General features: G+C 37.5%; 1 long non-coding RNA gene across 2 annotated transcripts; it reads right to left on the reverse strand.

The window, feature by feature from the left end:
- Positions 1 to 6,810: 6,810 nt before the first annotated feature.
- Positions 6,811 to 11,334, reverse strand: LOC145552440 (uncharacterized). 2 transcript variants are annotated; one of them, XR_014088493.1, is made up of 4 exons: positions 9,775 to 11,334; positions 7,730 to 7,858; positions 7,513 to 7,618; positions 6,811 to 7,414 (listed from the first exon to the last, which is right to left on the reverse strand). It is a non-coding gene; the product is annotated as an uncharacterized LOC145552440 (long non-coding RNA). The 2 variants fall into 2 exon arrangements; XR_014088492.1 differs by lacking the exon at positions 9,775 to 11,334 and having other exon boundaries at positions 7,730 to 9,516.
- Between the last annotated feature and the right edge of the window lie 5,743 nt (positions 11,335 to 17,077).

Consider the following 17,077-nt stretch of genomic DNA (forward strand, 5'->3'; position numbering starts at 1 on the left):
TCCGTGATCTCATTCTTTCGGTCATGACCCAAAGCTCATGACCATAGATGAGGGTGGGAACGTAGATCGACCGGTAAATCGAGAGCTTCGCTTTTTGACTCAGCTCTCTTCACCACAACGGACCGGTACAGCGCCCGCTTCACGGCAGACGCTGCCCCAATCTGCCTGTCGATCTCCCGCTCCCTTTTTCCCTCATTCGTGAACAAGATCCCCAGATACTTAAATTCCTCCACTTGAGGCAGGACGACCCCCCTGACCCGGAGAAGGCACTCTACCCTTTTCCGACTGTAGTTTTTTAGCTAGAGTAAATTAAAGTTGCTGACAATAGTAAAAAATTAGGTTGAATCGCCCTTTACCCAACTTCACCTTCGTCCAAGCAGCAGGACCTAACATACAGTTCTCTAAATGTATGACAAATCCATGGTCGACATAAAATTAAATAATCCCAAATGCATAATTTAATCAAACTCTCTCATAAATGATGGAGGCGTCAGCTGTAGGAGTTTGCCCTGCAATCAGTGGATTGCACTTTTCCAGTCATTTTGACCACTGAAAGCACATTGATCACATTTATTTAATGCACAGATCAGTTGGGGTTAAGTGCCCAGGGGTCACATTGACATGTGGCAGGGGGGAGCTGGAATTGAGCTGTCAACCTTCTGATCACAAGACAACTGCTCTACCCACAGAGCCACGGTGGCTTAGTAGGGAATCTGTCCCTGGTTAGCTTGAGTCATTGTGTCAGACGAGGGATACAAATGTGGTATCGAACTTAATTATTTCAAGTAAAGTCAAAGGGAATCCAGTGCGTTTCAGCACTTAGGCATTTCCCTAATTCGGCACACATGATTTTAATTGATGTGTGATTAATGGGGTTTTGCTGAAATGAAAACATGCAGGTCAGTTTGCCTTGAGGACAAGGTTTGGGGAAGAACTCGTGATCTAAATGTTCAATCAATGTAAGCTGTTTTTCACACCCCTCTACACACACCCCTTCCCCCCATCACCCACCCCTCACCTGGGCCCATCTACCCCTCAATCTCCTCCCCCTTTCCACTCTCCTTCCCTCCTCCTTGGGCTCCGGCTGAAACAATTTTAATTTTAGGTGAGGGTTTTAAATTTTCAAATTTTATTTTGTTAAAGATTTTTTGGCTCTAGTTGCCTTTATTTGATAGTTAAGTGACCAGAAGTGGGTAATGAGAAAAGGGGGAAGACATGCAGCAAAGGTTGCCAAGGCCGGGAATCGAGCCTGTGATGGCTGCATCGGGGACTGGGGCAGGGTTGGGCAACTCCAGGCCTCGAGGGCCGGTCTCCTGCAACTTTTAGATGTGTCTCTACTTCAACACACCTGAGCCAAATAATAAGGTCATTAGCAGGACTCTGGAGAACCTGCCTGAACAGAGGAGGTGATTCAGCTATTGGATCCAGATGTGTTCTACCAGGGAGACATTTAAGAGTTGCAGGACACCGGCCCTCGAGGACCAGGATTGCCCACCCCTGGACTAAAGCCTCCATGTGTGCAATCTGTGCAGTTTGTTGCACCCCTCATCACTTTTTCATCTCCCCCTACTCCCTCCCAAAACTCCCCACACCCACTTGCTCCTCCCAGCCTTTCCCTCTTTGCCCCCTCTCACTTCTTTCCTCCCCCCATCCTTGATCTCTGGGTCAGAACATTTTATTACTAAGTGGGGGTTAATCATGTTTCAAATAACGCACTACATGTTGAGAACAGTGGGTTGTGATTCTTTATGTACATTGTATTACTTGTCTGTAAATATTATTACTGACTGTGCATAATGTGTTGACTCAAAAACATCTACAAGTCTCTACTAGGAGTTGTACAGTCCGACTCTCACTTTTTACACTAGTGGTTTGTCCCAACCACACAACATTTTGCTGCTGGCTTGTTTTGCAACCAGCTTCTGAATTGAATTCCCCTCTGAGCAGTTTTATGGTAAGTTTTTCAATAGGCAGATTTTGTGAGATTTGAGTTTTTAAAATAGGGCAGGGCCTATTGTTTGGTCTGGAAGAGCATGTGGTGGACAAGGAAGTGTAAGGCTGGCTGCTCCAGGTGGGCTTTAAATTGTTGTGAAAGTAATCACTTGTTTTTCATTTTTTTATTATAATGTGCTTAGGGACGTGCTTAGATGTGCCTCTGTTCCAGAACAACTGAGTTAGATGATTGCATGACAGTCAGCAGCCATCAAGAAGTGCAGAAGGTTGTTAATCATCCACAGATTCAATCCAGGTGAGACAGAAAGGAAACACTTAAAACATGTAAGGCAGGTGAAACACAGAACTAAACCTGCTAATGACTGATTCAGTCTGTTGATTCTTGGATTGGCAACTGGTTAAACTGAACTGGACTATTATTACTGGTGTGGGATCTTTATCAGCACGTGGACATTTTGTAATGAATTTAATAAACTTATTTGGAAATATTTGTAGTTGAAGATTAAACCAGCTATTTGATGGAAGTTTATTCAGTATAAATTATAATTTTTCCAACTACAGTATAAATCCCCTTTTGCTCTAAACCCAGATCCTCCCTGAGTTTTATCTTAAGGTTTTCTGATAAACAGCCTTTATTTTAAATATTGATTCCCTCATTTTAACATGAGTGCAGCATCATAAATCCTACACTAGACTGCAGCTTCATAGGTAAATGTAGTTGTATACGTAAATATTAATGAACAATTAAGATAAATATTAATACAACAGTGAGTGTACATGGGGAACTATATGGTTAGTATTTGTTCTCAGACCTGTAACTAGTACACTGTTTTACTGCAGTCCTTTTCAGCCATTGCTCTGCAGTTTGACCGGAAGCTGATTCTTGAGGACTGCAGTAAAACTGTCAAGAAGTGGCTTCATTACACGCCAGAATGAGAGGAAGACATCACAAGGAATCAAAGTGATGCCAACCAGAGTCAAACTGGGGTTACCACAACTTGTACCGTTTCCCTGGTTCATACAGTACAAAGCTTAACCTCATGAACTCTGTTCTTCTATTGACAATAGACTGTTATTCTGACTGTCAAAAATGAGTCAAATATGTTTAAAGATTTGTCCCTCTTAAATAAAATGCTATATCAAACCTATGTTGTCATTTTTAAACTTTTGTACACATGATCTGTCAATAATATAGAGTTTAACACCAGTGAAGAAACTTTTAGTGGTATGTTATGTAGACCTATCAGACCTAAAAACGTGCATAAATCCTTAGCTTTCATTCAATATGAAATCAACCCAAAGCTGCATGTAGATCCACATTCAGATGAAGGTTGAATCGATGTTGATTCCTAACTGATTCAATGTAAAATCAACAGAAATATGCATGAAAATTGACATACAAATGATGGTTGAATCAACGTTGATTCCTGACTGATTCAATGCAGTTATGGCAATGACCCCAAAATGGAATGAATTACATGTAATTCCATGTATTTTCTACGGTAATGAAGTGCTTTTTATATTACAGTCAGCAATCGTAATTATTTCACCATTTTTTACTATAAATTTATGGACTTATTTTGCAGTGTTGACTTATGGTAATTCCATGTATTTTCTATGGTAATAAAATGTTTTGGATATTACAGCCAGAAACTGTTGGTATTTTACGATTTTTTTACTGTGAAAGTTACTTTTTTTTTACAGTGTAGTCAATTTTGAATTTTATTGAGATCCAAAATTTGTTATATTGAACTGCATGTGCAGTTTATATCTAATTTATAGTTGCCACCATCTTTTACACATAGTATATTTTGAGGTCCACTCTCCATCACTGATGCATATAAAATAGTGTGGGAATCTGTTGGACTTGGATTTGCTTTCTTTGTTTTGATTCTGGGTTTTTGTTGTTCCTGTGTTTTGTGTGCTTTCTTGGGATTTATGCTTCTTCTCACTTGTGTGCTAGATAGATTTTGCTTACCCATTGTTTTCCTGTTTTTTTTTTTGTTTTCCATTGTGTTTATTCAGTCATTATTCACAATCAGCTTTACTTAGTTACATCTGTGTTCTGCACCTCATGTACTCCTACTCAGTGATCAATCAAACCTATAATTTTTCCAAGAAATCAGCTGTAGGTCAAACATTCCTGTAAGTTCACACATTCAAGCTCCTGCTCTTCTATCTGTGCTGCTGCTGTTGTTGCGTCACAAAAACAACCACACACAAGTTACCATAGTGACTTATTTTGAGAAGCTTGCCAGGCCAGCTGCAGGCATACAATGAAGTTTAATGGTGGAGGAGGGTGTTTTACATTCTATTTTACATTTTCAGCTACTGAAAATTAACATGTTTGCTGCATCTGGTTTAAGCAACTGTAAGCGTTCTTGAAGGCTGGACTTGGGCATCCCTGCCTTAGATATTTTAAACAATCTGAAGAGAGTGAACTGAACTTAATGCCCTGTTTGATCATTCTTTCTGAGTGGAGTTGGAATTTTCTCACTGTGCTCATATGTTCTCATGCTGTCCTGTGATGAATTATCAGCCCAGAGAGCACATAATGTTAAATCAACGTTGAAAAATAGTTAGAATCATTGATTTTTGTTTGAAGTCGACAAATGACGGCGGATCAAACAACCATCCAATCAAACCGTTGAAACTGTGTCATTGAATCAACGTTGTTTTGTGGTTGAAATCTGATGACTGAAATGCCGAGGTCTGATTAATGGTTGATTTTTGGTTGAAGTCGACAAATGACGGTGGATCAACCGTCAAACAACCTCTAGCCAAGTAACTAAAGTTGAAACTGTGTCATTGAATCAATGTTGTTTTGTCGTTGAAATCTAATGACTGAAATGCATTTGTCTGATCAATGTTGAATCAATGTCAGCTGTTTTGCCGCACCCTTTCCCCTCTCCTCCTCATCTGAGCTCTTGGTCAGAGCATTTTATTACTGAGTAGGGGTTAAAATGTTTTAAATTAAGCACTGTCGAGGATAGTCGGTGCTGATTCCTTTCTGTACATTTTCTTACTTGTTCATAACAAATCTCACTGACTGTTTGCTTGCGATATATTGACACAAAAACATCTCCAACTTACTACAAGGAGTGGAGCGGTCCACCCCCACCATTACATGAGTGGGATGGCCCAAACACACAGCTGCTTCGCTGTTGGCTTGTTGGCAAAAGATGTTAATTCAATGTTGAATTATTATCACAAAGGTTGCATGTATGGTTGAGGTCGACAACTGACGGTGGATCAACTATGATCCACCGTTGATCATAGGTGGATGATCACCTATGATCATCCACCTATGATGGATGATCATCATAGGTGGATGATGATCATCCATTTATGGATGATCATCACATACCCCTGGGTATGTTCTCCCAGGGTAACATCTGGGAGATTATACCCTGCCTCCCACCTGACTGCTGGTGATACCACACCCCCATCAATCGTGGATGGATGGATAAGGAGTGGAACAATTTACCTCTCACCTCTTTCCTGCAGGGGGGAATAAATAACAACAAACAAACTCACTCAGTTGTCTTAAAAATCATTCACGTGTGTGATATTCACAGAGAAATCACTGGAAACATAGTTCTGTTCATTACACTAACAGCCATAGATTCAATTCTCTGCATCTTTTAAGTATCATCTGAAAAGTTTTGCAAGTAAAACTTTTTGTTTGGAAAGTGTTTGCTTGATTGTTGATTGTTATTCCGTGTGCGTGTACCCAGAGTCATTGGTACATGACTCTAGGTAGAAGATAGTTTGACTGTAGCTATAAGTGCTTTCTGTTGAAATACTTAGTTAGGACTAAGTATTTCCTAACTTAGTCCTAAGTTAGGAAATACTTATGACTAAGTATTTCCTAACTTAGGAAATACTAAAATACTAGTTGTATTTTAGTTGTAAAATACAACTAATATCTTTAGATTTGTCTTTATTTATTGCTTCCATATAAAGGTCGAGATTAATTTGCCTTTGTTGCAGTTAATGTACCGTGATGTAAATTGCACCACAAAAGAAGCAAAAGAAAGCAACATTTTTTGTGCATGCTTGGTAATAACTTTCCCAAATTGTTGTGACCAGCAACTGAACTCTGAAAAGATGAATATCTTGTGAGCAATTCTGCTTATACAATTCATTCTTTGGATTCTTGTGACTCCTGGTCTGACTCAACTCCACACTTCCTCTGTTTCTATAGTTTTAGCTCTTGGAGAAGCTCAGCTTGGAGAAGCTGGGCTTCTCCAAGTGGAACATTATGGCCCTTAATAAAGGGCCATAATGTTCCACTGTTTCAGTGATCCATGTTTCTATCATCAGTATACTATTGAGCCCAAGTGGATCATAACTTTTTCCATCAAGTTCTTGTCTCTCTAACTTGCATCACATATACATGATGCAACAAAAATAAATCGGCAAATAAATAAACTGTATACCCTGGTGAAAATTTAATGTACTATGTTAAATTTGAACATACTTGAGCATACTTTAAGTCAGACTAATCATGAGTATATTTCAAGTATACTTAGGATTAGTTAAAGTGACATTTTGGAACAACTAATTTTGTGCTTAGTGTACTTTATAATTTAAAGTGTAGTACATACTTCAATGTACTTTTTTGGGACAACTGAAGGTGAACTTAGTGTACTTTAAGTATATTGCTTTTTATGTAATATAAACATGCTTGATTAGCATATTTTGAGTATTGTGATTGAATTACATTTAAAATATACTTAGAATGTATTTTAAGTATATTGGCATTACATATTTAATATATTAGTAGTGTGATTACAGTATGTTACAATTACACTTTTGGTTTATTAAAATTGTTAATTAAGTACACTTTTTAGTTACTTAATGCCTTTATTATCCTGCTTTGACACTTTGTACATTACATGTTTTTTATACACACTACAGTACTGCAAACACATCAGGCTACCAGAACACAGAAGGATCACTTACTACACACTTTATAGGTGAATCAAATTACATTGTGATTTCAATACATTACCATTTTGGTAACACTTTATTTGATGGGCTGTGCATAAGACTGACATGACACTGTCATAAACATGAAGGAGTCTTTATGAATGTCTGACTGTTGTCATGAAGTGTAATTCAGTAAATAGCGACATTCTTAATGCAAAGTTACTATAAAAGTTGGATTAAAAGTCCAATGTTACCCACATTTTTCAAGAGTACATTGCCAATATACTATAACAGAATTGTACAAATTGTCAATATGTTCAAAGTTTACAGTCAACATGCTTTTGAAAATTGGCACAATAAAACAATAGTTACACTTTGGAGGAAATGTGAAAAATATTTCACCAAGGACAGAGTATTGTTTTAATACGATGTCACAGTATTACTGCAGACAAACTGACATTTCTCCTTCCTAAGAAGAGTGAGGATCAACGACAGAACATTCCCATTCACTGCACTTTACAGAAACCTGCAACAAAGAACAATAGAGCAATTAAACAGAGAACAGAGAAAGAACTTGTATTTTAAAGAGTACAGAAAAACGGCAAGGAAAAAAGTAAGACTTACAATTTTAAGATGTTGTAGACTCGCTATGTATGTGACATCATCAGAACTGATGATGATTGGGAACGGATGCCTGGGGTGGAAAAACATTTCTGGGTATCTTCTTTACCTGTTTATATTAGAAGTAGATAAAAAAAACTGTCAGCAATTTCACAGAGTCAGTTGATGTTGGCATTAACTATGAAGCTGTTTTAAATGTGGACTTAAGGAGAAAAACTACCTCAAAACCATAATCTGAAGACGTTGATCCTTGCCGGGTGATGAGGGGAGCTGGTGGTGCCCATTTCCAGCAGCCATCAGATGAGAGGCAGGGTTCACCCTGGACAGGTCACCAGTCCATCACAGGGCCCTGAAAGCCAACAATGAATAAAATGCATAACAAGGGGAATAAATTCTGTCCAATTATTTTTAAATCAAATCATGTTTATTAAAACCTGTTAAGCCCGACGGACCCAACGGCGGGTCCAGCTGTCATGTGACCTCGACTCGCTCTGTAAACAAAGACTCCACGTGCCTTTAAAAAAATTTTTTTTTTATTATTCGCTAAAAAAAGCTTTAATCTTTCAAAAACTATTCTGCATAAAGGTTTTGCCCAAAATGTTAAGATTTTAGAGCTATTTAAAAACAGCTGATGAGATTTAAAGGTCCTCGGGCGATGACGCAACTGCCCGGAAAACCCCCGATCAGCTGATCATCACGGCCATTTTATGGCTTCACGAGACAGTGGAAAGACTCTCAGAGTATGGCACAAGATGTCGGCTACGCAAAATCATGAGGTATTTTCCGGAACCCGATCTAAATGTATGCGTAATTTATGCGGTCACGGTGCGCTCTCCGTGCGTTAGCAGGCGTGGTATACGGGAGTCTGAGCACGTGGAGTTATCTCGGTTCCGTGAGTTCAGTTTTGATTTATTTATGATAAATCGATCATAGCAGCAGAAACTGGACGATTTAGAGGCTTTTGAAGGCTTTTGAACAACAACGGTTTTTCGATTTGCTACGAGTGGAGCTAGCTCTTCTGATAGCTGGTGGGATTCGGACGAGGAGGAAGAGGAAGAGCCGGACACAGCTGACAGACTTGATCTCGGTGATGTGTAAGTTTCCCCCCGCAATTTCACACAAAATATTTGATGTTTTGGTTCTATTTATTTATTAATTTCAGTGATTATATGCTTGTAATAACGGCAGGAAGTAAAACCATGTGGTTATTTGTTTATTTATGTTTTACTAAAATATGTTTTATTTTACTAGTAAGGATTTCATGTTTACTTTGGTTCATTACTTTGTAATAAACCTCTAATTCTTCAAATACTTTATTTTTATTTATAGTCGAGTGGAAGCCGAACCATCAAGCTCAGGGGACGCTGAACCTCCCCCCACCTCCCCCACCTCTCATGATTCTTCACCTTCTTTGAGGTAAGATGTCCATTTTTTTGGTGGTGATGGTGGTGGTGGATTTTCAAAATTGTTTATTTGCTCTTTTAAATTATTCAAAAAGTATTTTTGACTGTTTTATCTTGTTTCAATAAAAGTTTTCTATTTGGAGTCAAAGAAAGAGCTTTCACATCATCATTATTATACATATTACACTGTGCACAATGGTACATTTTGCATATAAATGGGGTAAATGTCATGACCAATGGTTATATTATATGTAGAAAGTGTCATTAGATGGTAATAAGCTATTTAATTTTAACAAACCCCCAGTATTGATGTAAAAAACACATTTGGCACAGTTTGGTGACATTTTGGATAAATGTGCCAAAATGGCCTCTCCGCCTAAGAAATTTCTCACTAATACCATTCTAAAATAAATATGATTCATCTGATTGAGTCCAAATTTGGTATACTTTTACACAACATTTAGATTTAAAAGTCTGTACTACTTTTTTGTGTTACAAATACTATTTTGGTAGTGTTTTCAATGTTTATTTCAAAGAAAATTTTGGCGAGGTTAAAAAAATGCAAAATATTTTGTATTTTGTCCCTAATATTTCAGGCAGGGTCAAAGCTACAATGGTGCTGACACCAGAAAACCATTCTATGACATCTTACCTTTACAGAGGTACCAAAAGTTTCTTATTAAATCTAATAGCTGTGAGGCTATAAGTGATTTACTTTTGTGTGTTTTTGTCAGGCGGAAATTTATTTATACCCCTTAGGGTGTAAGAGGCTAAGCACTTAGTGTTGGTAACACACCAGTGTTCTGTTAAAACTGTGGCTGGCTGCTCAGTAAAAGAAAAAAAAAGAAAAAAAATGTCATACCATGAAGACGATGTGGAGGTTCATTCTCAGGACTGGTTGGTAATCTGGTGGAGCCAGAGCCTCTTCTGAGACAGAAAAGTTTTTATGTTTTCTAATACCTGATCCCTGGCTTCCTCTTTCACCTTCATTTGCTTAGACTGCAAACATATGTTGAAGATAAAAAGCATTGATGAACGAGTTATAACAGCAGCCTCACAATTAGGCCTGTCGCGATAAACGATAAATTTAATTTATCGCACAATAAAACCTCGACCTCATTTTAATTATCGTATTTATCGTCTCTTCCTGCCTTTTATTCTTTCTGTTGATGACACTGAATGAAATAAGGCTCAGCTCCTGTGCTCTCCACTGACCCTCCTTTCCTCATTTCCTTAGTCTAATGTCCAGTGCACACTACACGAGTTGTCGGCCCATTTTCAAAATCTCAGACACCTTAGCTGACAGAAATCCTTGTTATAACGGTTCGATTGGGTTCATCGTGCCCTGTGGTGTCCAGCCACATGGGCCCAAAATAATGGCTACAAGTCCAGTTAACTAATTTTAAAACCAGGCATTAATCAATGTTTTACTAGAATCTACTTGTGATGCATGTGGTTAGAGTCAGCGTAAAGTCCTGACTGAATGAAAATCATTATAACCTATTTATGTCACGTTAACAAAGAACAGCTGAAAACTTGCCGGGTTTATCAACTGCGGTAGCAATTTGGCTCCAACTCCTCCCCTGGTCATTTCTATATTCTTTGCATGAAATGTTGAATAAACATTAATGCTGTTTCCACATATCATCTTCAATGTCCACTGGACTTCGGGTTAGGCCCTGTCAGCTGTTTGGGAATCCCTTCCGTAATTTCCCCTCAGAAAGCGCGGAGAATAGCTTTCTGATTGGCTACCTGTCACATTCAACGTTAACGATCCCTGTCAGGGAAAACTCCTGATTTAGATCGGAGCGGCCACGAAGATCTACTTGTAACATGATGATTGGTTACAAATCACCAGCGACAATCTTAGATCGGCCAATGATCTAAGATTGTCATAAGGGGAAAATAGAGGCAAAAAATCATGTAGTGTGAACTACTGCATTAGGTAGTCGGATGTGCCCATCTTCTCTAATTAAATCTAATGATTACTGAAGGACAATGTAGTATACAGACTTCATAATCTGCACTCTTTTGGTTGAATGCAGTATTTATTTCCACTTTGGCTCTATGCTGTTTAGTTTTTATTCAAGTACGTTTTTTGTTAATGGAGACTGAGAATCCATTTTATTTTTGTTTTTGGTTGTTTTGTTTATTTAGTTTATCAGTTCCAGTGTTATGTGTTTTTTTGAAAATAAAGTGGCTTAGGTGACATTTTAATCCCTTATTACTGAGTGCAGGATTAGCCAACAGATCAAGGCAGAGTTAATTATATGAATTCATCAGAGGCTGGGCAAAGAGGCTGCCTGCTTTCCCCTTGGGCCAAGACCTACCACCCACTCTTTGTGCGCACACACACACACACACACAAACACACACACTGAGAAAAATGACAAGTGACATTCTATTTATGAGACACCAGCTAGCTTCTTATTAGTGATCACTTATTAGTGATGTAATAATGGAAATTATTACATCATTTCCATTAAATCAGTGTCAAAAAGTCTTGAAACAATATTATCGTTTATCGCAATAATTTTTTAGACAATTAATCGTCCAGCAAAATGTATTATCGTGACAGGCCTATCACAATATCAAAGTTTCTTTGGCATATTGAGCTAAATTAAAACTAGTTTATGAAGAAAACTATTAAATTGCAACAAACAGAGCCTTTATGCAGTTATAACATGAAGCTGAATGATTGTTATAGTAATAATCATAAAAGTCACAATAACATTGATAAAATAATTAATTCTGGAACCAACGTAAGTTTGTGTATATCTTTACTGCACTGTTTATAATTAAACTAAGATAATTAGCATTTTGAAGCAAACTTACCACCAGCTAGCAACATGTTAACAGCCTTTGTCCCTTCGGTTTCTTTCGTGACCCACATTTCGTTTCCATCCGGTTCTTCTCCAGTTGTGTTGTCGTCTAACTCGGACTAGCACGTAACAAGCTTGAATTTACCAAAAGTACTAACTATTATCCCTTGACATTAGTTAGTAGTTTTTTTCTATTTTTAAGGCAATATTCTGTGAGTAAAAATGGCGAATCTGAACAGCATCTGTTCTCTGGCGCATATCTTCTTCTTATTTTCTTTTTATGGCGCTTTTCAAAAAAATTTAAAGTGTGCAAACCGCCACCATCTGGTCTGGAGTGTGAACTGGAGCTAATGCTGATCACCATAGACATGAATACGTATTCTTGCATAGACATGCATTAATACTATTCATGCATGTCTGGGTCATGTGAGCACAACAATGTATATTTTCCTGTTATTTGCAGAATATTTTTTTATTTTAAACATTGTAGTCGGTGGATGATGCCTGTAAAAGCCCTTGTCCAGAGGCAGAACTCAATACATTATAATAGTTTAAAACTATTAAAGAAATATTAAAATTATATATTATGACAATTAAGTATAAGTAGTCATATAAATAATTATAAAGGTATCAATAAATTGAATTAAAAATAATTTTTATATATTTTCCAACTCCATTGAAATTTGTCCCTAGTTTTTGTCAACACCGTCAGACATGAAGAGAATGTAAAAAAATCAGGCATTATTGGGGGGCACCAGAACTTCTGAGGACCCCATGACCACTTCCTTTCTCTTCCTTTGCTAAGAGGGCTAGTTAGCTCTGGTTAGCTTATGTTATTCCTTAGTTTTTTAATCTTTTTATTCCTAAGTTGTTTGTCACAACCATAATGTGTCAACACCATAACTGACAATTTACAAAATTTTGATGACATTTTGTGAAATAAAAGCTTAATTTTGGTAAAATGTAAATATTTCACGGACCTGATGAGCTAGAATAACTCCATATAAATTGAGGTAGTTTGGCTTTTTGTCAACTCCGTTAGATGTCAACTCCATCAGAGTTTTTCTGACTCTTTCAGTGAAATTGTTGTCAAATCTCACTTAAATTTGCAATTCATTCATTTTAATGTATTTTACATAAATTGCATTACTTCACATGTACCAAGTTTTTCCTTTTACTCATTAGTTTGACAGCACCTTCAGTTCTGTGTCAACTCCGTCATGCAAACCCAGATAGCACAGAATGCTTGAAACAACATTGAATCAATGTCAGCCAGAAACATTGAATCAACGTTGAATGCTAACATTAAAACAACATTGACAGTGGTCGGTGACTTGTATGTTGCATCAGCGTTAGGGTTTCAACCATAACTGACATATCAATGTTGATTCAACCATCATTTGTATGTCAATCGACATGCATATTTGTGTTGATATTGCATTGAATAAGCTAGGAATCAACATTGATTCAACCTTCATCTGAATGTGGTTCTACACATTGAATGTTTATTTTACATTGAATTAATGTTGATTCAACACTCATTTGACTGTGGATCTGCATGCATATTTGTGTTGATTCTACATTGAATCAGTCAGGAATCAATGTTGGTTCAAACTTCACCTGAACATGGATCTGGACACATTTCTGTTGATTCTACATTGAATTAGTTAGGAATCAACATTGATTCAACCATCATTTGTATGTCAATTTACATGCATTTTTCTGTTGATTTTACATTGAATCAGTTAGGAATCAACATCGATTCAACCTTCATCTGAATGTGGATCTACATGCAGATTTGGGTAGATTTCATATTGAATGAAAGCTAAGGATTTATGTAAATTTTTAGGTCTGATAGGTCTACATAACATACCACCAAAAGTTTCTTCACTGGTGTTAAACTCTATATTATTGACAGATCATGTGTACAAAAGTTTAAAAATGACAACATAGGTTTGATATAGCATTTTATTTAAGAGGGACAAATCTTTAAACATATTTGACTCATTTTTGACAGTCAGAATAACAGTCTATTGTCAATAGAAGAACAGAGTTCATGAGGTTAAGCTTTGTACTGTATGAACCAGGGAAACGGTACAAGTTGTGGTAACCCCAGTTTGACTCTGGTTGGCATCACTTTGATTCCTTGTGATGTCTTCCTCTCAACACTCGTGTAATGAAGCCACTTCTTGACAGTTTTACTGCAGTCCTCAAGAATCAGCTCTCGGTCAAACTGCAGAGCAATGGCTGAAAAACACAAAAATAAAAGTGAGGAAGGTGCTGGTTAGAAATATGATAAACATTTGAAAAGTTCTGAAAGACATTGAAAGATTAAACAGTGTACTGGTTACAGGTCTGAGAACAAATACAAACCATATAGTTCCCCATGTACACTCACTGTTAATGAAAGATTAAGATAAAAATTAACTTAATATTTATCTTAATGTTTACGTATACAACTACATTTACCTATGAAGCTGCAGTCTAGTGTAGGATTTATGATGCTGCACTCATGTTAAAATGAGGGAATCAATATTTAAAATAAAGGCTGTTTATCAGAAAACCTAAAGATAAAACTCAGGGAGGATCAGGGTTTATTTAACACGCCAGAGAAATAAATAGAGCAAAAGGTGATTTATACTGTAGTTGGAAAAATTATTTATAATTTATACAGAATAAACTTCCATCAAATAGCTGGTTTAATCTTCAATCAACTACAAATATTTCCAAATAAGTTTATTAAATTCATTACAAAATGACCATGTGCTAATAAAGATCCAACATCAGTAATAATAGACCAGTTCAGTTTAACCAGTTACCAACCCAGGAAACAACAGACTGAATCAGTCATTAGCAGGTTTAGTTCTGTGTTTCACCTGCCTTACATGTTTTAAGTGTTTCCTTTCTGCCTCCCCTGGATTTAATCTGTATATGAACAACCTTCTGCACTTCTTGATGGCTGCAGACTGTCATGCAATCATCTAACTCAGTTGTTCTGGAACAGAGGCACATCTAAGCACGTCCCTAAGCACATCATAATAAAAAATGAAAAACTAGTGATTACTATCACAACAATTTAAAGCCCACCTGGAGCAGCCAGGCTTACACTTCCTTGTCCACCACATGCTCTCCCAGACCAAACAATAGGCCCTGCCCTATTTTAAAATCTCAAATTTCAAAATCTCGGAGGATTTCATACTTGGGCCTGGAGCGCTGGGTAGAATGAAAATAATACAAAATGAGACATGACCTCAATTATTAAAAATATCTGTTTTGCCCCAAAATAACCAGGATTACTATGGGCACAAAACAATGCCCTTGTTTTTCGATAAACACATTTAAGATCAAAGTAATATTGAAAAACTTACCATAAAACTGCTTAGAGGAGAATTCAATTCAGAAGCCGGTTGCAAACAAGCCAGCAGCAAAGTGGCTGTTTGGTTCTTCTTCTTCTTGTCAGTTTCATGGTGGTTGGCAAGAAACTTTTAGTAGCATTACCGCCACTTACTGGTATGGAGTGTGGTTTGTGATGGTTTAAATATTTATCCTCATCTATATATACAAATATTCTACCATAAATTCTATCTAAACATACACTCACACATTCACACTTCAAACATACATACTTGTGCATGACTTTGTATATCATGCCTTAATTCACAAACACACTTACTATAATTAAATAATTTAGTTTTCTTAAGAAATCGAATAATTATTTGTATATGTTTACTCCTTAAATTCTTCCTCAATATATCTAATAAATTAACTTTCTCTTTAATACTTTCAAACTGTCGCTTCATGTATCTTCTCTCCATTTCATATTTATGGCATTCTAATATAGCATGCTCTATGGTTTCATAGTTATCACAATAGTCACATTTGCCAGTTTTATGTTTTTGAATTTTAAAAAGTGTATAATTAAGTCCTGAATGTCCAAATCTTAACCTTATCACTCTTTCCTATTTCTTCTTTCTCCTACATTGTTGTTGCGCAACACCTCCCTCCCCTTCTCTCTCTCTCTCTACTTCCCCTTCTCAGAGGAGGGAGATGTGCAGCCAGCTCTCCATCTAACGGGTAAATTTAATTTTCTAAATCTGATGGGATTTACCCTGTCCAGAACTAAGTAAACTCTGCTTAAGCTGGCGTCGAGAAAGACTAGCCTGGTTTCTAACGACCTCCGCCTCCAGATGTCCCACCCTTCTTCACCCTGTGAATTAGCCAGATTGAGCAGCCTGCAATCAACTAGCTTCACAGAGCACACCTGTTAACGGTCGCTCTTTCTCTTTATTACAACTTGCACTTATTACTGAACCAGGTTGGTTTTAGTGACTTTAGTGAGTCCCAAGGGTGTTGTTTTAGTTTTGGCTAAAAGCAACCTATAAAACATTTTCCACTTTTTCCTCCCAGAATCAAACTTCATAGCTATTTTACAACCATCAAAAGAACTTTAAGGTGACTCAATTGAATGTCCACAACATCTTTTAGATTTTCTTAATGCTATTTTATTAGTAAGGAAATTTTGCAAGAGTCGGAACAGCTTAATTCAGTAGCAGAAATAATCAAATAAGTAAAATCAATGATCTAGCCTATCTTTCCCTAATGCTGACACTGAGAACTAAAAGAGGGAAACTTTGAGAGAGACGGACAGAGTTTGGCATTTTGAACCCCAGAACTGGCCTGATGATGAAGAAGGTGTTGCAGCAGCAGGAGGTTCCCAGTACAGGAAGAGTACTGACTTAGAGTGGCAGGTCTCGGGCCTCAGGGTGACTTCCTCATGCTTGTAGAGGTCCTCAGCTTCTTGTCTTGCTGCTCTGTAGCTCCCTTCTCCTCGTCTCATGATCTTCCTGGTCCCACGGAAGGAACACACCAGTTCTTCCTCTTTGCCTTTGTCTTTATCTTTGTCTTTATCTTCATCTTTGCCTTGGTCTTTGTCTTTGGGGGTCTAAACCCAGCTGATGTGAGAAGTGCAATTTGAAGCCACATGTTGACATGCTAACGGGTTGGTCCCCATGTGCAGAACAGTCTTCAGCTCTGTGGCCCCGGCTCTTCTTCAGCTGCAGAGTCCTTTGTCCATCTCAATCTTGGCTTGAAGCTGCCTGAAGGATCCAACCAAAGATTCCTCTTTTGCACCCACCTTATAAAGGGTTTATCCATCCTTTTGGTGTATTTGCATTGGCTAGCTTTGTTGCTGTGCCTGTTTCATTGGCTGACTGCTTGGACAGATGATCTCATATCCATCACCTTGGAGACCTCATGACCTGATGTCTGTGCTAATGTCCCCGAGTTGCTCAAGAGTCCTCCTATGCCTGTTGCTTGCCCAAACTTTTCGTAAGGAAAGTTGAA

Source organism: Poecilia reticulata, chromosome 8, assembly GCF_904066995.2.
Source record: "Poecilia reticulata chromosome 8, P_reticulata-male-v2, whole genome shotgun sequence".
NCBI classification, from domain to species: domain Eukaryota; kingdom Metazoa; phylum Chordata; class Actinopteri; order Cyprinodontiformes; family Poeciliidae; genus Poecilia; species Poecilia reticulata.